The 23,888-nt window shown below is 38.2% G+C and overlaps 2 long non-coding RNA genes across 2 annotated transcripts in view; one reads left to right on the top strand and one right to left on the bottom strand.

Moving 5' to 3' along the window:
• The first annotated feature begins 623 nt into the window (after window positions 1-623).
• Window positions 624-23,888, top strand: part of LOC125694207 (uncharacterized) — a 46,609-nt gene continuing 23,344 nt past the window's right edge. Inside the window, exon 1 of the long non-coding RNA XR_007377457.1 lies at window positions 624-702. This is a non-coding gene — a long non-coding RNA (uncharacterized LOC125694207). The remainder of the gene's footprint in view (window positions 703-23,888) is intronic.
• LOC125694206 (uncharacterized) overlaps window positions 18,860-23,888 on the bottom strand; it is a 63,526-nt gene continuing 58,497 nt past the window's right edge. The window contains exons 3-6 of the long non-coding RNA XR_007377456.1: window positions 20,630-23,264; window positions 20,006-20,077; window positions 19,853-19,924; window positions 18,860-19,768 (exon numbers count right to left, since the gene is read on the bottom strand). This is a non-coding gene — a long non-coding RNA (uncharacterized LOC125694206). The remainder of the gene's footprint in view (window positions 19,769-19,852; window positions 19,925-20,005; window positions 20,078-20,629; window positions 23,265-23,888) is intronic.

Raw genomic sequence — 23,888 nt, 5'->3', positions numbered from 1 at the left:
AGAAAATGAACAAATGAACACCCTGCAGGCCTACAAAGGCAGGCACACTCGTGACGCACGCACTGCTGCAGCAGGCAGCACAGAGGCCAGCCTGCCGCCATGTTGTGGGCGCCATTTTGTGTGTGTGGGAGGGGGCAGTGCACCCTGAGGGAAGGGCAGCAAGCAGCTGCCTCAGAGCGCACTGGGTGCTTCCAGAAACTTCCACCAAGAATTACTCAGACGTTACAGGTAAGAACCGAGTTTCTGGCACTGCACAGAGAATGCCCTGTTGCTAGACAAAGCAGTAGCTCAACAGGTGCAGGTGGGCTGAAGCAGAGGGCTGGAGTTTGGTCAGGGAGGCATTTAGGTGCACTCAGCTCGGTGCTGAGGGACCCTTGGGGATCTGGGAGCAGCATCTCGGGGAGCCCCACACAGCCCCACTGTGCTCGGATAGCCAACTCCTGCTTGAAGTGTTGCTGTTCTGTGGTATGGCACAAAGTGAAGCTGAAGAGGCAGCTCAGAGCAAGGTCTCGAGGCAGGTGGCCATGAGCGCACAGCTGCTGTGTGGGTGCCAGGGCTGATGGGCAGCACCTGGGCCTGGCCTCCCACCAAGTCCTGGTCGGGGAGCACCGTCCCTCAGCAGAAGCTATATAGGGCAGTTTCTAGCAGGCAGCAACCCTCATTCTCTTGGGTAGCTCCTCAGGAGAGGACTAAGGTGCTTAGGTGAGTATTTTCTCTTAACATTTCTTACAGCTATGATTAGCTAGTGTTGCATCTAAATGGTAGCAGTAATGTTTGTGTAAGTGTGGTCCCTGTTTTGCTGTTCCAGGCTCTTTGTTTTTATTCCTTTGTAGCATGAAGCTCTGTGCACACTCATAGGCTGTGATGTGGAGAAGAGATTTAGACCTGCTAATGGTATTTGTAGGGAAAAGCTTTAATGAATTATTGCCCTAATTGCAGCATCATGTTTCCTAACAAACATCTCTTGTGCACACTGTTGGTGTTGTAGACTGTTTCTTTTGGTACTATAGTATGCCCTGAGCTGGGCTAGAATGTTCTTGCTATGGATTCTGAGAGGTGAGCCAGTGCTTTGAGGGAGGAGCAATCTTAGTGCAGTTTTTATTCTAGAAGATAAGTAACGTTGACTGTCTAATTGTATATACAATTTGCCTTTCCTGGTACTAGGAAGACTTTTCCTTATTGGTCTTGTGTAAATGTGATCACTTTACTCTTTTTCAGTTGTGTTTCAGAGGTAAGGAAACACATAACTTGCATTTGCATTTTACCAGTGCTCCCATGTGAGCCAACTAGCAGCTGCTTTGGATTAGAAGAAAATAAGGGGGAAATTAAGTAAATTTATTTTGTTTTCATTGAGTTAAAACTTATCTTTATGTTAAATTTTGTTTATGGAATTAGTAAAGTAAAGACTGAGAACATGGTCTGAGTGTTACTAGCAAATGTAAAGTAAGGTGAAGTTTTCTAGTTGTTTACTATGTATTCAAGAATATTAATCTTTATTGACAGAAGAATGCTGTCATAAAATGATTATTATACAACTTCAATAAACAACAATAACGTATTAACAAAAATAGAAAATGAACTTTGATTCTGAGAACTGTGCAAGCATTTACACTCTACAATCAAAATATGTGGCTGTGCTATGGGAGCAAATGAAAAATGATGTACGAGACGTGCATTATGTAGAATAAGTTATTTTGTAATGTCAAAGACTAAAACAGCTTTTTTGTGTCAAATTGGAGGCTCTACAATGCAGAGCTTGGAGAACATTTCTGTTCATAGGAATCTACATCTTGTAATTAGCATGGGATCCAGTTGGGCAGTGATGACCTTAAAAGTCTGACTGAAATACATAACAAAATAAATTTTCTTGCAATTTGGGGAAAATTAAAAAAAAAAAAAAGAGATGACTCTAGCACCAAGAAATGGATAGGGAACTGTTCTAAATAAAGAAGTTAATACAAACGAAAAAAGTCTACATCAGGTATGCAACTTGAATATACTCTTCTATTTGTGAGAGCGAGGAAGGGCTGTATTAATTCCATAGCTATTGCGTTGCCTTTCAATCAGGTACCATTTATAAACATAAGCATACAAAAGAAATGTTTAGCCAGGAATTTGAACAAATGTATCCAAACACAGAAACACCCTAAAACAAATAGTTATTACATAGTTTGCGTTTTACTTGCTCTGAAGGAAAGCAGTAGAATCGGATTCCTTCACAAGATCTTAAGTGCATGCTAGCAAGTACGTATGAACTTCAAGTACCCACGTATTAACTGACTTACTGCATTTGGTTTTTAAGTTGCTGCTTTATAGCTTTTCTGAAAGAGTTTCTGTAGCTTTATATCATTTTTCATCAGGATAGCTTCTTGTGCACGGATGCATTTTTAACTTCTAAAAATTCATGAAATGGTTGTAGATAGAAGGAATACAGTAAGCTTGGGTGTTGTTTTTCGCATGAAGTATCCACTAAATGAAAAATTCTCATGGCACAATCATGGTTGATTAGCTGCTTGATTAGTTGTCTTTTAAAGGAACGTTAATATAAACATCTGGAGAAAACAGGTGGTGCCTCTCCTGAATGCATCTGCAAGAAGTGGAAGGCAGCACTGAATGGCTGCACTGCTTGAATCCAGGGACTCTGACTGCCCATTAGCGTGTGGCCTCTGATTTAATGGGTCTGTGTCCATTTCTGGTGTCTTAACTATTTAAAATGCCTCTCATGTTCCTGGTGCCATGGTAAGAACTCAAATGGTTGAAACCTGAAAGGCCTGTTCCTAAAGACTTTCTCAAGTGATAGCAGATTAGATTCTAAACAAGTAGACACAGGGCTTAAAATGTGGATGGAAAAGCTCAGGGAAAATAAGAGACCCATGACTTTGTTCCCTTAGAGGAGATTACTAAAGTATTATGAAGCTGAGCGTTGTATCATGGGCGTCTTTGTGGTTACGCATTTACAGTAGGCTTTAATTTGTGTGTATGCTGGTGATATGGGTGCAGATACAGGCTGCCTCACCACTTTCTTTGTTAAATAAATGTGCTAGTGTGTTTTTTGGGGGGATTTTTTTTTTTTTTGAGGTGAGGAGGATGGGGGACAGGCATCCAACTTTGTCTTTCTGAACATACAGCTAACTGTGGAAGTTTAGGGCATATGTTTATTAATGCAGTAGTTTGTGTATAAAGAAAGGCCATCAAAAAGTTCACTTCTGGCCTTTAGCTCAAAATTCTGATCTTTAATAAAGTTTGTCTCTGTGCCAAATATTTCCTCATAAAAATGTATGGGTTTGTGGGCAGCTTAGATATTCTGAGATTATACTTGTGAAAAGAGGCAGGTTTGAATGCTTTGTGTATTAATAGGCAAAAGTGCTGTCTGAGAATTTTACAATAGAAGAGTAGTTGTAGACAGACAGCAAGGCACCACTGGGGGAGCTGATTGCTCGTTATATTTATAGATAAGCATAGAAGTGATGTGTGAAAGATTGCTTGAAGGGGTGAAATTTCTTAGTATATGATATGAAATAGCAATCCTTGCTTCTGAGAGTAGTTGAGAATACAGCTTGAGAAATGCGATCCTGTCTGCAGCGACTGCTTAAAGATAACACATGAGAATTCTTTTTTTTTAAAGACTTTTTTTGGTAACAGCAGTTAGTTCAAGTGAGGACTTCCTTAATTAACACCTAACTCTGCATGCCTCAAGAGTGATAAGGAACTTGTGAGCTCTTGAATAAAAGTTCATAGGAATGTTGCATAACCTAATAGCTGGGATTGATAATCACCACCAATGCTTAACCTAATTAATACTTTGATTTATCTTGGAATCCCTAGTGGCCAATTCAGTAAGGAGCTGTCTTGCTACTTGGCTAGTTCAACCCACCATGTTATTTAGATTATACTTAAAAGTTGGATAATCAATATAATATCTGTTTTAACAGGGGTCATTTTCTGTGCTTGGGGAGCTCTGTCTTACCAAAGAGCAGTAATTTATTTTTTAAGAGGAAGCTTTATGAAGTATTAAATATGAGTTTGAGGCTTCAGACTTGAATTTGCATACTCTGTTGAACCTGAAGTTCATGATTAATTCAACTTGAAAATTCAGCTTTTTCTGAATCTTTCACAACATGAAGTTGATAAATTAAAAACAAAACAAAATGCTATCTGTATTTTCTTTTCAGCTTTGCTTTTGGTATGCATTTTCAGACATTTTTTTTGGTGAACTTATTTCAGGAATATTTATCCTCCACTGGCATCTTAAAATGTATGCTTTAACAGTGTTACATAAATACTCTGTTTCCCAAATTAGCATTCTGAATCCAGTGCTGACTTTATTCAGTAAATCCTTTTCAGATGGGTTTGAAGCTCTTACCACATTGTCTTTGTTAGGAGGTTTTACAGCCTGTATGTACAACTTGGAAATTCTCCCCTGAATTAGCAGTGCTAGCTTTGTCACCTCTCGCGGCTTGTAAGGTTACTGAAATAGCTAGTGAGCTCTGAGTGCTATTGGTGTTGTGATGGTCTGTGCAATGCTTTTCTGTTTGGAATGGGGAGATGGGGCAGCACTGTGAGTTAGGCCACTTAGCAGTGTTCTGTGCCAGGTTCAGTCGTGCGGCTGATGCCAGTGCAGGCATGCCTGCTTGCACCTGGGGCTGCCCTTACATCTCGGCAGTGAATAAAAGGCGCTCCAAGATTAAAATCTTGTTCTGTGTACATTTGGAGAACTTCACGGCTCCTGCAGTGAGATAATATGCAACAAGCACATGTGATGAATTCTGCTTTGCAACCTGGCATCTAAAAAGCTTTTGATTTTGTTAATTTTTGTGCACCTAAGTCTCAGAATGTTAAATAATTGCCTGCTTTTGCATTGTCCATGGCAGCATGAAGTGTTTTAGTTTGTCAAAGCAGTCATACCTAGAATCCCATGTTTGTTGACTATTTAATCTAAAAAAAGCAAGCTACTCAAGGAATTGCATTAACAAAGTTCCAAATTCCACTTTGTGTGTCTGCTCACATTTTGTGCTTTCTGTGTCTTTGACTGCTTTGTGCTTTTGTCATCTTCTGTACAGACTTCTGTTCTGTGTTCCCACACTCTACCATTTGAGGGTTTCCATACAAAAAACAGGCAGAATATTAAATTGGATATTATGCATCAGGGAAAAAACATTTTGCAGAAGCACTGATAAAAGAAGTACTACTAATCTCATTTCAGTTTCTATTTTTAGAGGAAGTGTAACATCTCTGGAATGAGACTGAATAGGATATTTTCATCCTTACAATGGGAAGAAAGCAGAGCATCCTGCCATGCTTTCAGTGTCTGAGAAATTACCTGGGTGGAACAAAGCAAATAGTGGGTCCTCTGAGCTAGAAGAATGGCTTATTTATCTGCAAATGATGCTTGTTAGTCTGTAATCGCTGCTCTATTACTTGGATTTTTCAATGGTGCCTGAGTTAGGAGTTAAAAGTGAGCATGTGATTTACGTAATTAAAATGTTCGTTTAAAAGCTAGTTGAACAAACTACTGGCAAGTCTTCTGTCTTGTGTTGATTACTGTGGTAGTTGAAATTATCTTGGAAAACGTTCCTCGATTTTTGTTTTTATTTTTTCCCCATCCTTTGTTATCACACCACGTGATTTCATTCTTTATCTGAAACTTTAAATGTGCAGTAGGTCTGTGGCTGTCTGCAGGTAGCCCTGTCAGGCACGTTTCCTTGCTGCTTCATGTCACTGACGGAAGCCTAGGTCACTCTTACAACAGCCTTCGAGATTGTGACTTTTTAAAACTAGCAAATATAGAAACCAAGTTAATTTTGGCCAAGCTGCCCTCACAGCCTTGAACTGTATTCAAAGTAAACTAAACTGAAGGAATTAAAAACGCTGCTCTGAATCACCTTGTGCTGTGCTGCTTCCCCTCCCCAGTCAGAATGCACACTAAGCAGGTGCTGCATGGCTTCCAACTGCTGCCTCAGATTTTGAATAAAGATTTCTACAGGAAGAGATTGGAAATTTTCTAGAAGAGAAAATGGAAGAGTTCTTATGTCTTTTTGGTTGGATCAGATGCAATAGTTTTTGCTACACAATACTTAATTTCTCTGATGGAAAACAGTTCTGCATTTTAATGTGGGTGTTGATTCTTGTGTATCCAGAGATCCTGCATTTCTCTGTAGGAGGAAAGAGGCTGCTTTGGTCCTCGGATCTTCATGGTGACAGGAAGAGCCCTGCCTGACAGCAGCAGTAAGGACAGCTGAAGCAGGGGTGTAAAGGGAGCAAGAAAGTAACTCAGCTTGCTCTGAATTTATTGTCCAGCAATAAAGTGGCAGTTTGTCTACTGCCAAATTTTCTTTTATTGGTGCCCAGAGAAAATTAACGTGGTTTCCGTCGCCATGCAATCAGTTTGGTGAATGGCCCCAGTGACATCTAATAAAAACAGAACAAATTTCAAAAAGTTCTTTGCAATATAATTAAATACTGCTCAGCATAAGGCTTTGCAATCTTCCAGTTATATATGTGCATCAAAGCACAGATGTCAAATAAAGCTGGATTTTTCAGCTCACTGATTGAATTAAAACATTTGAAATGAGCAGGGAGAAAATGGTTTCAGGACAAACCAAACCAGATGGGTGAAGGTGGGGTTAGCTTTCCCATCAGCTTCTTTTGGGTAAATGTAAGTTCCTGGTCTGATGTGAATGTTTTAACTTAAACATTACTTTATACTGGTTTCATCAATATTAAAATGTAAACTTTTCTTTTGAGAGGAAAGGCAGTCAGTGTTTTTACTTGAAAATACCGAAACAAATGGCCAAACTTCCTTTTTTTTCCCCTCAGTGTTTTGGTTCAAATTGATCATGCAGCTTGACAGCAAATCACAAGTCTTGGCATTCTACAAAAACATTTATGATTAAAAACACTTATAGGTGGTTATTCATTATTTTATTAAGGGGACAGAGAATGAAGTTTGGTTGCTATACTAAATGCTTTAACTTGCTTATCGCATGTTTGACTTCTCTCATACATTCATCAAGACTGATCTGAGACAAATGTGATTTCTAAGTTTGTGAGTTGCTCTAAATGTCAGGTCTGTCCACATCAAATGATACAAAAAATGAACCGGTCATACGTCTCTATTTTAATTTTTGCTAATGTTTCATTGGTGGGAATTGAGATTTTTGCCTCAATATCTTTTGAAAGATTTATTGAGCTACCAAATCACTGTCTCTTCCTTATATTGTGTACAGCACAGTTAGATTTGGAAGTATTCATTTTTTATCTCAAATAGAATTTTTGATGAGAAGGGCTGCGTTCAATCTTTCAGATCAGCAGAAATAGCCACTGTAATTCTAATTCTGGAGTCTCTTGGTTAGATGAGAAAGGCAGTATTCATGGAGCTATTTTGATCCCAGTCATAAGGCTTCACAGCCTGATGCTATATATTCTCCATTTACCTAGAGGATGATGTGTGTGGACACTTGGAAAGTTACTGCTGTGGTTACCGTACTGAATTTTGTAAGGGGCTCTGCAAATGGAGATGTGAAAGAGCCACGCAGATTGTTTCTAACAGTGGTGAATACTGTGGTTTTGGTGCACTGTGGAACACATTTTTGCCTTTCTAGATGAAAGTAGAACGTAAGATTGCTGGAAGGCAGAAGTTGTTTTTTATGAACTCTAACAGTTGGGAGTGGGGCTCAGCTGGGCAATTGGACAGGACAGTTGGCTCAAGAAATGAAAATTGAGATGGAAAAACATGAAATCCTCTGGAGAGCGTCTTTTGCCACTTGCAAGAATTAAGTGCTGTCATTGTTTGTGTTTTCATGCTCTTGTGAAGCTTTCATGTAGAAAGTAGTAGCATCCTGACTTATGGTGTCATCAGACAGGTAACTTTGACATAATACTTGAAGAGGCTGAAAGAATGTATCCAGGTACTGCTATAACCTGCTGTCTAAAGCCTGTGGGGTTTCACAGAGTATAATTTCTGAATGGGGATAAACCTTTAGTGCGCATAGAAACATGACAAAACAGAGAGTTGCTGTAAGAGGTCTAATTTGAAAACGTCAATAACAACTCAAAATATACTGACTTCTTAAAATAAGAGGAACCAAACCAGTAAGCAAAACTTTTTGGGTTATCTTGATGCAACAGTGTAGAAAACCTCACTCTGAGACTGGATGAATAGCTGTGTGTGGACATAGCTTTCTGAGCATGTTCCGATGCAATGGGATGCTGGTCTTCACAAAATCCACCCGGAAACAAAGCATTTCAATAAATAAGGGTGATGAAATGTGTAAAGATTTTATCCAGAGTTTGGCTACAAAATGACTAGTTGTTGTTTGCCAGGATTCACAATGCGTTTGAAACAATATTTTTCTTCAAAACAACTAAACCCTTCAACTTGAAAAAGACCCACAAAGAGATGAAAACAGCAGTTACACAAGCAAGCTCTAATTGTGTTTTTGACACTTCTTAACAGTCAGCTCCCATTGCAGTATTAGAAATAAAACTCATTTTCAAAATGAGGTAGAAAAGATTATTTGTGCTACATAACCAAATATCTTGTCCAGGGGGTAGCGGGCTAGACAGACTTGTTACCCTGTTTGTAAAGGTGTAAGTGCAGGGACAGGCAAGTTGGTAATAATGCGTAAGCTTCAGTGGTTTAAAGAAAAGTGTGAAAGGTAGATACCTGGTTTCATAAAACTATCCATGCAGAGATGAGCCCAGCTGGATGTATTTAGTTTTTTAACTCTCACCTCTTCTTCCTGCATAATAGTTTGCTTTGTACTTCTGTCTTTTTTAATATTTCATTTTGCAGAGCCTTTCTACATTGTTCCTCACAGGAATTTGTCTAGCAAGCACTCTTCTTTCTGAGCTGTCAATCTTCAGTGTGATATGCCGCCTTCTATCATTGCTACCTGATCTAATCCCCACTGTCATCCTCTCGTGTCAAGTCAGTGTCCACAATGCCCAACATACTTGATCATCTCTATGTTGTCTCCATACAAGGCTGTCTAAGACCTAGCAACAATATCTTTCTCCAAACTTGCACCATATTAAATGTCCCTTATTCCATTTTACTATTGGCCTGCACTGAGAAACTGGGTCGTATATTTTTGCCTACAAGATTTTCTTCATTTCTGTTATATTGCTGCTCAAGTAATTTGTCTCCTTTACTGCCAAATATCCTGTGCTTACAGTGTCAATCATCTCTAAAACACTCAGGTTTTTCTCTCAAAATTCTTTCAAAAAAAAAAAAAAAAAAAGCAGGAAATCTGTTCTTCCAAGGAAAGATGTACAAGTTGCAGCTTTGAGAAGGACAGATGATGGCTACAGATGAAAATAATCTTTCCCACCTTTAAGAACTATGAACACTGTGAGAGAAGTCACAGAAGTATAGGTTCTGGAGTTAAACTCCCTGAATATTGGAATGAAGAGCCCAAAGTTTTTTCTAAGCTCTTGAGGCAAGAAAAGAGGAGGAGTCACCATGGACTTCTAAGGAGGAATCTGTCAAATTAATTTCCTTTACAGTGGTATCCTCTAGGACTTATGGGAAGTAGAGAAGCAATAACTGCTATCCCAATATTAGTTAGCTTCAAGGTAGTTGCCAATTATTAATTGTCCAAATGGAAAGCTACTGAATGGTAGTCCGTGTGGTTTTGTCACAACTCTGTCATCTTTTAACTTCAGTTAGAGTCTGCTCAAGCGTCTTCACTTGCTTTACAAATAACAGTTGCATCAGGAAGGGATGTTGGGAAGACCTATGAAGATCACAGAATGGTTTGGGTTGGAAGGGGCCTTTAAGATCACCTAGTTCCAACCCCCTGTTATAGGCAGGACACCTCCACGTAGACCAGGTTGCTCAAAGCCCCATCCAGCCTGGCCTTGAGTGCTGCCAGGGAGGGGGCAAGATAATGGGGAAGTTGTGGAAAGTATCTGAAAGATTCTATTGTAGTCAGCATTCCTAAAGCATCATCTGAATTATAAAATCTGATATGTGGCACTTCCAGAAATGTGGTTCCATGCTATGTAAAGCCTAAAAAGGTTACTGAAAATCACCAGGGGTGTACATTGAAAGAATCAAAGTGCTTTGGCATAGCACAAGTAGGAAGGGGAACACTTGTTTCCTCTGCTGGAGTGGACAAAAAATGTAATGGAATTACAGCATGAGAAATTGAGACATTGGGATAGACTGCCATAGATGTCTGTGTATGTTCAGCTCTGTAAGCTTTTAGGAAAAACATGGACAAATATCTGCCAGGCATAACTCGTGTATAGGTGCTTCTGTGTTGGCTTAGTTGGGCAGACTTGATGCAACGTTTCAAATTGCCTTATGATTTCAAAATTCTATATGCTGTTAAAATGTAGATTAATGTAGAATTATTTCAGCTGAAAACAGTTATATACATTATACATGTGCAAAGGTAGAGGGGAAAAATATTATTAGCTCTTCTGTGGGCATGGCTTGTTTACTGTATTATCCCAAACTAATATTATTTGAGTAGCATTTTTCTCATCCAAACATAACACAAAAGAATCCTAAAGAATAGTGATGTAATAATTAAAGAGATAGCATAAGAAGAATTGATACTAGAGGCTGTCTCAATAGAAGTACATTTCACATCTGTTATTTATGATGTGGAGTGCCACTGGGGACAGATCCTGTAACTGTGTACATAGTAATACCTTTAATTAGAGTAACTGAATAAATATTGCACGCAGGCTTTAGGGATCTCATAAAAGTTTTACCCCCTGTTGAAGAGGAAATTGGTGCAACTAGAGAATGATAATTACAACAGGAACCATAAACTGGAAAGATACCTCCTAACTTCTTGTGCATTGATTCTTGCCATACTTATAGATAGAGTTATGACTGTTCTGTGAACTTTCTGAAAAAGTATTCCTGTGAACTTACGTATAAAAATTGCTAATCAAATGACAAATGTCAGATGACCTTCTGCTACTGCCATGCGTGTGCCAAGTGGATTTTTTGCTTTCTACATCTCAGCACCATAGAGACTAGGTTATTGGAGCAGAAAATATCTTTACCTGAGCCTATGCTGCCTGACTTCTGGACTGCACTGCCTGAGGTACAGAGCTGAAGCTTAGTGGTATGAAGGCTTTGAAGTTAAAGCATAACAGCCTCTTTGTTTTCTCTGTTTTCCTTGCCATAAAGAGTGCATAACTGCAGTGACAGAGTTCAGTGAATAGTTGCTTTACATGGCTGCCCATTGCAACACCTGCTGGCAGCTGAGGGTGACACTGCTGCAAATATCTACCCATGGCACGGGAGTGGACACAGACACCCTTTGTACAGCCTCTCGCCTTATAATAGTCAGAAATACACATGTGGTAGGTTGCATTTTCCTCTTTCTTGAAGCCAGTTTTTCCACGGATTTCAGCCAGAGCAATACTTGCTGATGTTAAGACTGACTTTCCAGTTCAGTACTTCAGAAGGGGGTATGTAAATGCATTACTGTGGTCTGTAAGCACAGTTAGGTGGACAGCGTATTTCAATAATCTACAGCAGTTGATTGTGCCTTGCAGCTTGTCTAGCTTAATGCCAACACATCAGGCTCCTAAAGATGAGACAAAATGAGATTTTAATGTTGGAGGGACATTTTGGCGTGGTTGTTGCCAATTAAGGACTTCCTCTTGAATGTTGAATTTGGGCAGGGTGATAGAAGTGTTAAAATGACAAAAAAAAAAAAAAACACAAAACAAAACAAAAAAAACCAAAGGCACCCCTAAGTCTTAGTGTTGTTGGTGGGCAAAAGAAAGTATATCTTAAATAGTGGAACCTTGGGAAGCTCTGCTGTGAAACCACTTGCATGCCTTACACACTATGGCTCTATGAAATAGGATTAAGTTCTTCCTGTGCCTTGTTGTTTGCGTATCAGTGTATCAGTTCATCCCTATAATTCCTCAGATACACAAAAATGAAAACCAGGTGCTTCTTTAGAACACCTTTAAATTGATGAGACTTTTTTAACCTTTTTCTCCCTTGAAGAACCCATTACTCAACAGATTTTTTTTAGCACTAATTTCCAAATTGTAGACTTGGAGGAAAAAAACCTAAAACCTACTACATTGCTTACACTGTAGATGCCCTCTGAGTCATAATCTGAAACAAAATGCTAATTTAAAAATATTCTGTCTTATCTTAACACTTAATATTTTTGTTCATCCACAATATAAAGTGAAAATCTGTCTCCATTTTGCTCTTGAAAGCTTACTCTGAAGCAACACTAGTGTCTATTTACATGAAATGTAGGCCAAAATATCATTGAAAATAGAAGCTTAGCATTCGTTGCAGTATTTCGTTGTCTATTGTTTGGTTTTATTAATAGTTGTGGTAACTTTCTTGGTAAGAGAAGTTATTTTGGTAACAATAAGGGAAAAAAAAATCTATACATATATAAATAAAACTTGTAAATTGGGAAGAAGGGATGAAAAGTAGGTCAGTCCTTCCGACTGACTTTTAGGTACGTCTGAAAGATTTTCCTCTGCAGTGATTTGCTGTGATCCACTCATTCTTAATGTCATCATCCTTAAATTTATAATCCTCAATGATAGCTAATGATTGCTAACGTGTGTAATTTTTCTTCATCCAGCGTTTGCAGCACTGGTGATACACTTGGTCACGTGTTTGTAAATGGCTGTCTGTTTCAGAAATATTTAAAGTGTATCTAATTTAATTATCAAGCAGCAAATACACTGTGTGCAGAAGTCAGTGACCTAGAATATTGCCTCTAAGCTTTTGAGCATGGCTGGTAGTGCAGTGATGTAAAATGACATGAAAGCTGAAGGCATAATTGCTCATTGCAAATCTTTTTTTCAGTAGCTAGCGTTCATCTGAAGATGAAAAGTGACAGTTATGTATTTTTGGCAATGTTTCCCTGTAGGAAAGGAACATGCAACCTACTTATTTTTGCTACTGTTAGGACTGACTCAAAATCATAGTCATAAAAAGTTTATTTACTAACATTATGGACTGAATTGGTGAAGTAGTCTCTACTTGACTAAGTAGAGACCCAAATCAGTACCCTAAGTACATAGCTGTGCAGAATGAGCTGTTAGAGGTTTATCCACAAAATATCACAGGAGATATTCCCAGGAGCAGATGTTGATTTAGAATATCCACAATAAATCTTTAAAAAAAAAAAAACAACAAAAAAAAAAAAAAAAACAAAAAAAAACAAAAAAAACCCACAAAAACAACAACAGTGTAGCATCCAAAATTCAGATGCTGCTTTTGATTATGTGGCTGCACAAAACTCAGAAAGGCCATCTGGTGACAGCTTTACCTTCTATGCAAATTCCATCAGACAGTGCCTGCGCTCATGTTCCCATTGCTTGCAAATTTACACTTGTAGCTGATGGAAATCATACATATGTGAAAACTTGGAAAGCAGCTAGTGAGCAACCTTTAAAAAGAGATGACAAAATGTAGCAGCCAACAATTTAGAAGTGAACATAAACCCTCTGTGCTTCTGAGCACATATTGTGGTGCTTTGTGCTTGGAAGTTACAGGCTCTGAGTTCACTTCTACACTGTTGGCTGTTCTATCTTCTGACAAGAATAAAGCTGTACAACCTGCCATCCGCCTAGCAACCTAGTGGTTTCTTTTATTCACAATGCAGAGGTTCCAACTATATTGCTCAACAAATTAGGTGAGCCTGTAAAAACTGCATCTTGTTTGGAGAATAGTGAGCAACAATGCTCTGTGGGCTCCGGTGTGACAAACTATTAATGTAGTCTTTTGATTTGGGGATCCGAGTCCCACTTTAAGCTGGGACAGTGTTTATTTTCCTCATCTAAGTAGAGAAGAGCCACTAGTGCTAGATGGTAATGCAACTCGAATTCAGTTGCAAAGGTACGTACTTGGAATCTAGCTAAAAATACCCTTGTGGGTATGCATGCCACAGGCTTGGATTATTAGCAGTAGATGCATTAGCACTCCCCCAGAATCTTAGTGCAAGGTTTAAAGAAGTGAGGTTTCCACACAGATGAGTCTCTTTAAGGAGAAAGAAAACCTAATGTGTTTTTTTTTTTTTTTTCTTTTAAGATATGGGGTGTCTTGGGTATCTATCTGCATCCACAAAGATGTTGTTAGGATGGGTGGTGTAGGGTCTAGTTGGAATAGCAGTACAGAGGAAGCAGAGAAAGGTTTATTATTTTTTTTAATTGACTCTTAACAGTCTGTCTGTGGTATTCATTTGAAACAGACCTGTGGTTTGCTTATCTTACTCTTGTGCCTTCTACAACCAGAAGGCACATCCAGACAGCAGATAGAAGACTTTGTACACATACCTGCAGTGTCTGAAACTTATGAAAATCTCTTGTAAAAGCTAAATCTGAAGTCGAAGCTTAGTTCTTAGTTCTAGGCCAGAGGAAGGTGCCTGAGAAGATGGTTCAGGATATTGTGACAAAATAATTTGAAGACTCAGGTGACTTTTTTTTTTTTTTTTTGCTTTGGCTTTTTTTCCCCTCTCCTCAGTGAATGATTTAGTTTTACTAGCTCTCTATAGAAATAAAAAAAAAACTCAAGAGCACAGTGTTAAGGGAGGAAGGGAACAAACTGCCGTTGCTTCCAGTATGTACACTCGCGCTGTGGGAGCCATCGTCAGACAAAAATATGCTGTCAGCTCTTTGCCACCCACGTACCTCAAGATTCATGAAGAGAAGGAGACTGTCATGTGGTGGCAAAGGCCAAATTATCATAATGTGGGTGTTAAATTTCTGCCCCAAAATACTCTATTCATGTTGTGTTTTGAAGTTCTGTATTTGTACCTGCAAAGCCGTAACCTGCAAGAATGGAGGAGTTAGGTGTCCGAGTGCTGCGTGTCCATGACCACCCACAGTTTGTGGGCAGAAATGCTCTTTCTGTAGGTGGGGGGGTGTGTGCTTTTCAAGTATGTGTTCTTTTGTTTCCCGCTCTTCCTTCAAAGAGTGACATTTACCTCTGACTGCATTTCTAGTGTAGGATGTTCAGGACCATGCTACATTTACATCTCTTGCATGTTGGTTTGCCAAATCCTCAGACTGTATGAAGTGGTTTAATTCCACTGAAATCAAAAGTATGCTGACCGGTGGGGAATCTGAATTCACTAGTTAGCAAACCACAATCTGTGTGAATTTCTGGAATATTCTAGAATTGTTTTGGAGATGTAAGGATATCTTCCTGCGGGGACTGTGCTTTGCTTACGATGTTCTGTAGACCACAGCTGGCTACTGTCTTTGCAGCACTGCTTTTCCCCGTTGTCTACCACAATAACAACCTGAAGGTCTGTCTGAAAGTTCTTTTAGTTCTAGTATCTGTTTAGCTGTTTGTGCTTCCCTAGTCTGCAGGGCAGTAGAGGCAGAAATTTCATTTTTTGTCAGGGTGTTAACCAGGGGCATATTGATACAGGATGGTGAACTGCATGGCATCTAAATGTAAATAGATCATCTTGAACTCTAGGCTTGTTATGGCTCATTATTTGGAGGTGAACACAGTAATTAGTACAGGGTGTACTTCATGTTAATTAGGAATGTTTTACATATCAGATGGTGATGTTGACTTTAGAGGGCAACCACCTGGACTCAGCTCCTGCTAGCTAAAATTAATATTTGTGTATCTTTTTTTCTTCACTGTTTCAAAAAACCTATGATAAAATATTTTAACTGTTTAATTACTAAATAGCATTTCCAGGCTAGCAAATAGCTTAATATTATGTGATTATTGGGATAGCTTGCCATTAACTACAGGTGATATCACAATTCAGATAGTGTATGCATATTGCAGTTTATTTTGAGTCCAAATGCCCCTATCTTAGTGTCCAAGAAAATGCTGTTTTCCAGGTACCTTGTCTTTTTGCCAGGCCTATTCTGAACTCTGGTATCCTACAATTCTGGTATCTGGTCCGTTTTGGACTTGTCTTTCATTGTCAAGATGTAGAGTGGCATTTCTAATAGAGATTAACAAAAACAAATGAATAATCACTGCATGATAAGTTGCACTTTCAGGTCCCATTTTAACCTATTTGCAAACTGGAATGGTAATTCTTTTGTTAAAAGAAAGTTTAAAAAAAAAAAAAAAAAGAGGGCTAACTTGGGTGCAACTGTATCTCCTGAAACAAAACCAGGAAAGGTCAGTCTATGCATTGTACATGCTTGTTCTGGCTGCAGAGCTAGGGGATTCAGTTCTGTTTTACTCGTCAAGTAGAGAATAAAATTTCTGTTGTAATTCATGGCTTTTGTGGATTGGAGCTCCTACCCCTGGATCTTTCCCTATATTTTTTCAGATGTAAGCCTACAAGGAGTCTCTATTTAATTCTTGTGGAATTCTGACCACAATGCTGTAATCCATGGATGTTGCAGAAATTACATACTTGATTAAAAAAAATAAAGGCAATTGTTGCATTTTGGGGGATGAAAGAGCCTCCTTCAAATTAGGAAAAAACTTGTGGACACTAATGTATCTGTGGAATAAAGTTAGATAAATTTAAATGTGCTAACTGTGTGGTGCCATTACAAATGCTATTTTTGGCTGAAAATGATCAGCAGTTCCTTGTAAAATAGGGAGACATCAGACTATTTCAGCTAGCTTTGGCTGGGCTGTTTGGAACGCAGTCTGCATTTCTGGCACTTGTGCTGAAAGAGGAAGCTCAGGAAGACTAATTTTTTTTAAAGAAGTTGAGAGAAAATGATGCAGAGCTAAGTAGAAGAAAGGGGGAGATACAGATATTAATCTGGAGTGGATGATAGCCTTAGAAAAAATAAATATCGTTTATTTAGGAAAAGGGAGTGATCAGCAAGAAGGAAAATATGGTTTTCATGTCAAAATTACAGTATTGCTTCTTCCAGTGAAAGACACATGACTAGAATGTAAGATCAAGATACAACTTCCAGTTCAGATATAGATTATTTCTATATTTAACTTCTACTGTATTTCTTCACTTTACTATCAGTATAGCAAGAAACATTACTGTGATGGTTTTAGGCTGTGCTGGACAGTGTAATGTTTTCATTTTGCTGCTGTCCTGAATCACCTGTGGTTTTCATGGGTATTCATTGTGGTGTAATTTGAAAGGTGATATTGAGTGTCTTTCTGTGCTTGGTAAACAGGAGCTAGAGGCTTGATGCAGAGACTTGGATTAAATGCTTTCACTCATTTTGCTCCAGATGTTAGGAAAAATAGAAGAATGTCTGGAGTTAGCTAAAACCTCAGTGACCCAAACTTAACAGCAACCACTTGGTACTGCCTCTCCTGTTTCAAGCACAGTGCTGTGGACACTGGGAAATTGTGATTTATCTCTTATATGAAAAGTATGTTCCTTCTTCTCCTCCTTTGCTGCTTTGAAACTAGTGCTCCTATTATGTCAAGGTCCATTGCGTTTGCTGTAACTTTGATATGCTTGACCTAAAAATATTGCTGTGAGTGAATTATTTACAGTGACATCAAGAAGCAATTTTCTAGAAGGTCTCTATAGCCTGCAGATACTGCACTGAGTATGGATGTATGATATTAATAAAAAAAAAAAAAAACCAACAACCTTGCAAATGACCAAGGAACTTCCCACAGTATTTCACAGCTACTGTTGCTGAATGGGGATCACTTCTGCTTCATTATGTAAAGGAAGCATGTGAAAAGCAGCCTCTCTTGTCAGAGAGGTGTGGTACCAGGTGTGGTATTGCTTTGCCCATGAGCATCCTGTAAAGTAATGGAGTTAGTAAATTATTGAGTTGTACGAAATAATGTATATCTGTACACTAGGGAGGGTCTCGATATGTAAACATGATTAAAATCACTGACACAACTTATACAAGGCAACAATATTACTGTAGATATCTTGTAACAGGTAAAACATTGTGCATTTTGAGAGTGCCGTCAACCACTCGCCTCCCCAGCTACCCTGTAACTAACCTTCTTTCTCTTGCACTGGATCCTGTGTCCCTGTAACAATTGTATTGTTCAACAATTCTCAGTTGCATAGGATTTATTTTTGTATTTTCTTCTTTTGTGCTTGAAGGTGATTATGTGCCAGGATGCTGGCTCCTTCCGCTGCTGTGAAATTCCACAAACTGCAATAACACCTTCACTGTTTATAAATGCATAACACAACTATTAGTCACACTAGTAAAAGTAATAAATGCAGAAATAAGACAAGAATGAAGTAGCTGCAACTTGACTTGAAATTTTGTCCTTCTAGATATAATATATAACTTGCTTTTAATATGATATATATAATATATATATAATTTGATAGTTATTCAAGTTCTCATTGCTGTGTAGAAATGAGTGAATTTCAAGATAGAACCTGGGGTTCTCTATGCAGTGTTGCTGAGAAGTCATGTATCCACATACACCCCTTCTATTAGTACTTAACTGCTGCCCCTCACCTCAGGAGACTGGATTCTTTGCGAATAAATATCAGAATGAAAAAAAATACTTTTCCCAACCATTGATTTTTAAGTACTGTCTTAACAATTCCAGGATTTTTTTTAAATTCATTTGTGTGCCTCTCTTTGAATAACAGAGTTTTTAAATAAAAATGGAGTCTTGCGTGTGATTTGAGGGCTGATCTCTTTCATTAAGTAGTTATTATTTAGCTAGACTGTTCGTATACAGTTCATGAAGCAGGTAGAAATGTTTCCTCCCATGATAGCCCTGATGGGTGCACTCTATTCCAGTGCTGCATGGTGAAAACTGCATGTGACAAGCAAGGACAGTGAGCTAGAGCTCTGCATAACTGCAGTGCTGAAGTTAATGTGTAAATAATGAAACTGAGTATTGTTAATAGACCCCAGTTTTTTTAAGAAGAAAATAGGAACGTTATGTGATTGCCTAAATGCTAGAAGCAATTCTCTTTATTAAAATGGTGCTGTGTGAAGGCTTGCACTTACCTTGGATGACTTCTGAAAAGTAGAAATGCAGGCTGGGCTCTATTTTTCCAACTAGATTAAACAAAAGTTTTAAGGAAATAAGGACAGAGCAGTGAGCTTTAATTATACTTTTATTTTTTCATTAGTGATAGCAATACTGAGTGTGATACAAGCACCCAGAGTTTAGAGTAATTTTGCAATTTAACTAGTGTTAAATACCAGGAATACATCTATTTCTGTAATCTGACCATTAGAAAAGGCAAATGTAGTAATGCTTACTGTCTGGTACCATTTATTTAGGTACGTAAGATCACTGTCATGTAAAACTACTGAATCCTTTATTTGATATATTTTGTCCATGCCTCTGAATTCTGACTCCTGTTTCTGGTTTTGTCTTGACAATTATAGAAGAGACTTCTGTAAACTATTCCATAATACCTAGTTAAGATAAGATTTAAATACCCTTTCCTCTTATGCTCAGTCCTGAAGAATACATATATACAACTCTCTGTGTTATTACTCGTTTCCACATACAGACTGAACAAGATAGTTTGTTTTCAATGATGCCAAACCCTGTGGGGGTGATATTCCAGAAACGTGCAGTGGTTTTGTTTTTTAGTCAACATAGTTAAATACCCTTAAAAACAAACAAGTGAAAATAGAATATCCTCATTTATTTTTTGACCAGAAAAAATGTAACCTATAAGAAATGTCTGCTTCTCACTATTCCTTTCAGAGCTGACGTTCCTCCCAATTGCACCTGTAAAATGTGGGGCCACAGTTGCATTCATTGTTCAGTGAGCTTGTCCACATAGTTAAACCCACCGACAGCAATGAATGTTGATTGTGACCTTTTTTGTAAAGCATGGCAGAGTAGGGGAGAAACCTCATGTGCTGGTTAGGTTTCTATCTTCGGTGTGAAGGCCTGAAAGCATGAAGTAAGGAGGAGGATGGTTAGCTGGAGGGTACAATCAACGGTCGATGGTTTTCACTTAAATTCCAAACTCACCGACAGCGTTGAATGTTCACTGAAGCAACCACTACAAGAGAACTCCATTGACTTGACAGCATCCTTAAATGTCTGAAAGGAGGGGGGGAAATCAAAATTGACACGATTATTTTCATCAAACAGATGATGTAATTTCAGTCATTGTTCTCTTACCAATACCAGCACCCTTCTCCCTTTCCCATTTCCTTCTTCGTGCACGGAGCTGGTAGCTTCCCAGATGTCTTCCTATGAAAAGAAAAGGTATTTCATTTATTCAAGCTTTATGTAAGTAGTTGGTCATCCAGGCAGAAGTGGATTGGTTAATGTCCGTATTACAAAACTGAACTTCATAGCAAACCGAAGCATAAAGTTTCACCTGTGTATTAACAGATCCTGCCAAGAATATTGTGAAGCAGTGTTACAGTTTATACTGTGCCCAATAGAGTAAAAATATAAAGTAAGCAGAGTAAAATCTGCCAATATTCACCTCTTGATGAGTTTACATCAAGGTTTGGTGACCTAAATTTCTTTTCATGTTTTTTTTATGTGGCTACACACTGTTTATATCCAGAAGTTGCTCATTACAAATTGAAGTGCATAACAATTTCCACAGTAGCAGAAGCTTTTTTTCCAGCATCTGAGCTTTCCGACTAAATTTTCCTCATATTTTTTAACTCTCTATATACACATATATATTTTTTACACACACAATATGTATAGATTACAATTTTAATGTTTTACAGGAAGAATTTCTGAGGCTATAGCAGAAGGCACAAAATGGTAACACAGGGATTTTACCTTCTTCATGCTTGTTAGCAGTTCTCCTGCAGAAGGTTGTTCTCTTGCAGCTTTGTTGGTCTGAGTTCCTTTAGTTGGGGCTGCTCTTAGATTACTGCACTGAAACTGTGAGTGATTCATTGGCTTCTAGGAGCTACTTGTTAAATCTTTTACCAGAGGACAAGCTAGTCTTGTACTCTCTCATTGCTTTCTGCACTTAAAGAATATTTTATAAAGATTTTTATTTGTTAATTTTGTTTATATTATCATAAAGAGAGGTAGCACCAAAAGACTTCCAGTCGTAAATATGATGCCTTGCATATTTTATTTTTTAAACAAATGCTGTGATAAGAATTTGGTTGCATCTGTTTTTTGTTTTTTTTTTTTTTTTTCAACAAATTGCTCTTGTACAGATAACTGTATTTCTATCAAATACATCTAAAGTATCTCAAGAACAGAGGCATTAATATATTCTGCTGGAGAACTACAGAAGAATGGAATGTAAAGAATTTCTCCTTTCTGTAGATTTTTTTTATTTAGGAATTTCAATGTGATCATGAGTATCTGTGAGTTCTAGTTCCAACCAACTGTGGCAGAGATGCCCTTTCCTCCCTTTTTTTGGAGCTGATTCAGCAAAAGATGTTTGCTCTTGATATTTTAGGTCTGAAGCTTGATTTTTTTTTTTTTTTTTTCCCCCATTTATTTGTACTGTCCATATCACAATTCAACCCCATGGATGTAGAGAGAAAGGGAGTTCTTTATGACAGATCTTTATAAACTCTTCAACTCAACAGTCTTTTGCACATCTGCATCTGTTCAATGTTGTTCTAGCAAAAAATATATATATGGTCACTTGTGTTTCACATATTCCCTGCTATAAGCTTTCTTCCTCTATGCCATTTCTTTCAGTATTTATTCCTATGGTCTTGTTCCCTGCTTCCTTCTGTCACATCGTATTTCAATATGAGGTCTGGCCAGACTGATACCTGGCAGTTAGGATGGGGTGTAAGGAAAAGAGAGGAGCTGTGTAGAGCTCGTGGCTGGATGGATTACATCTTAAAAGGAATTGCTTTCATGGGTTGTTATTATTCCCTCCCAACCCTGTAATGGGAAAACCTCAGTATTTCCTTGGTTACCTAGCTGCTGTTGAAGTGGGCTGAAACTTGTAAGTACAAAAACACAAAAAAGTATTCCTGAGCTCCAGCCATCATTCATGATGTGTGCAGGTTATGCAGGGTAAAAATGCTTTCATCTTCTCTCATCTGGTTTTAATTTTAATTTTTTTCTAAATCCCTTACTGGGCTTAGCTAGCTATTACAAATGCCAGCTTTATTTTAAGTTTTATTTCAGATCTGCAGGCTTATGTGAACATTCAGATTGGATGTATGGTTTTTTTATTTAAGGTTAGTAGGTCATAAATAAACCAAAGCACTTTCCTTGCTGTGAGCAATAGGGTCATGGTGTACATGAAATATCGCTTTAAAAAAAATAGGAACCTAACGTGAGTTGACAGAGGTACATGAGGAAGTAGTTCGTTGTGTTGCTGTAAAGGCCATAGGGATTTGGACTGCGAGAGCTGCCTGTTTTAGGAATAGATTAGATATCCTGTCTGATGACCTGTACTTAATTTAAGTGACTGCCTTTGCCAGCCCTTCCAGAGGGCAACTGTGTGAAGTAGAGCATCTCATCTCCAGTTCTTTTCCTTTTCCTCTTCTTGATGGCCTGACCTAAATTGGAGATATGGGTGTTGTGCTGTACAAACAATTACTTCAGTTGGTACGTGAGCTGCATCTTCATTTTTCTTAGTTAGCTTTTCCATTTTGATCTTGTTATCTTGAATCAAAAGACAAATAATCATTGTACCAGTTAATAATGGTAATGAGATTTTTTTATGCAGTATCTTCATGTTTAACAGCTAGCTGCTTTATCTAAATTTATTATTTAGCTCCCACTCCCTACTAAGATGGCTGGAGCTATGAAGTACTGCTCTGCCTTGCTTATTGCTCCACCTCTTCCTTTCTGGTTTCTCCCTCCCTCACATTAACTGCTTGATGAAGTAGAGCTTCCAACAGCTGTTTCAGTATTTTTAACAATTTTACTGCTTGTCCAGCAATGCAGTCCCTTGGAACAAATGTTTAGTTGAACAAACAGATCCCAGTTTGGGAGTTTTCTTACAATTCTAGTTGATGACACCAGTCGTGTTTTTTTTTTGTTTTTTTTTTTTAAACTTAGACACTTTATGTGGTCTTACAGCATGGTGGGTTTTTTGTTTTTCCTTTGCAAGCATTGAATTACGACTGGAAGGTGGAGAGCCGAGACTTTTTCTGTAGGCAAAGAGTCACAGTAAAAAAACAAAAAACAAAAAAAAGCTGAAATTCAGGGTTAATACTCATTTTAAAAAGTTATCTCATGGATATAATTCTTGGCTACTTCTACTTGCCCTCTCCCACAGCCTGTCAACAGGCTTCCAGTCATACACTTGGGAACAGGATGTAATGTGATGTATTTTTAATTGTCACTGAAGGGAGTTCCAATGCAAGTGCCTAAAAATAACTCTAATGCACATGGGGTCAGGCTCTCAGTTAATGTAAACTGGTGCAAGTCCATTGAAATCAGTGGCATCTGCCTTTCCACCAGCTGGCACCTGGATGCTCCTCTGGAAAAAAAAAATGAAGTAGAATGATCACTCATCAGTTTCTATCATCTTTTCCTTTTTTATTTTTCCTGTTTATCTTAAGCTATTTTTAGATGCTAGATCCTCATGTTGCATCTACGTTTTACCTGCAGTAAATGAACAGTGGTACTAAATCTCACTGTGCATTGACAGTGCTGTGCTTCCATCAAGAGGAGAAGTTGAATCCAGCTGACTGTTGTTATTAGAGATTCAATTTATTCGTGGATGTCTGAGTTTTATACCTTGGAAATAAAGACTGTACAGCCATCAAAAGGAAGGCCTTTACCTGACAAAATGAAAAATGTTCATTTCTTCTTTGATCTTAAAACATGTGAGAAGAGAACTCAATAACCTTTCCTGTAATATAAGACTCTAATTGTATTATACAAACACTAACTGCAGTTGTTTCTGCAGTTGGTTGAAGCACAGCTCCTAATTATTTCTGCAATAATGCTAAAAGCCAGCGTTTTTCAGCTAGATGATCAGATGTTTTTGTGTTGTGTCAACCTATGGAAACGTGGTAACATCTTTGTAAACCTCTGGGCAAAGATGTTTCAGGGAGCATTTACTGGAGTATAGCTGCTTCTGGAGGAGACGAGCAGCTGT

The sequence above is a fragment of the Lagopus muta genome, chromosome 5 (genome assembly GCF_023343835.1).
Source record: "Lagopus muta isolate bLagMut1 chromosome 5, bLagMut1 primary, whole genome shotgun sequence".
Taxonomy (NCBI): Eukaryota; Metazoa; Chordata; class Aves; order Galliformes; family Phasianidae; genus Lagopus; species Lagopus muta.
This window is presented reverse-complemented; position numbering and strand designations above follow the sequence as displayed.